Raw genomic sequence first — 1,002 nt, 5'->3', positions numbered from 1 at the left:
AATGCTCAAACATCTAATGCTGGAGAGAGACTGAGGATGTGTGAAATGGTGGGAGGCTACATATCAGGGAATGCCTACACATCAGTTCATTCTCATAGATTCAGCATGGTGCTCAGAGTGCAGCAAATTAAAGTTTTGCTTTTTGAAACTTTCTTTTTTCTTCTTTTTCCAAATACAATCTCGGTTAGTTGAATCTGTAGACGTGCAACTCACAGATACGGAGGGTCAACTGTATACACACACACGTACACATACGTACATATATAATCAAACATCATACATAATTACCACTTATAATTAATAACATAAAGTATATATTTATGATATATGTATACATATGTGTATACATATATATATGTATATGAACCTTTATATTGCAGTGGTTAAAACACTCTGTGGCTAGCAAACAAATCCAGCAGTTCAAAGTCACCAGGCGCTCCGCAGGAGAATGATGTGAAATCTGCCTCTGTAAAGATTTACAACCCTGAAACCCATATGGTGCAGTTCTATTTTGTCCTATAGGGTCTCTATGAGTTGGAATTGACTCGATGGCTGTGGGTTTGGTTTTGATATATATATAAAACACTGTGAAGACTGGAATTCCAGAGCACCTTAATTGTGCTCATGAGGAACCTATTGACAGACAGAGAGGTTGTAGTTCGAACAGAACAAGGGAATAATGCATGATTTAAAGTCAGGAAAGCTGTGTGTCAGGATTGTATTCTTTCACTATACTTATTCAATTTGTATAATGAGCAAATAACCTCAAAATCTGGACTATATGAAGAAGAATGTGGCATCAGGATTGCAGGAAAACTTATTAACAACCTGCGATATGAAGGTGACACAACTTTGCTTGCTGAAAATGCAGAGGACTTGAAGCATTTACTGATGAAAGTGAAAGACTACAGCCTTCAGTATGGATTGCACATTATTATAAAGACAACTAAAATCCTCACAACTGGACCAATAAGGAATGTCATGATAAACAGAGAAAAGACT

Source organism: Trichechus manatus, unplaced genomic scaffold (assembly GCF_000243295.1).
Source record: "Trichechus manatus latirostris isolate Lorelei unplaced genomic scaffold, TriManLat1.0 scaffold00236, whole genome shotgun sequence".
Lineage (NCBI taxonomy): Eukaryota > Metazoa > Chordata > Mammalia > Sirenia > Trichechidae > Trichechus > Trichechus manatus.
This window is presented reverse-complemented; position numbering follows the sequence as displayed.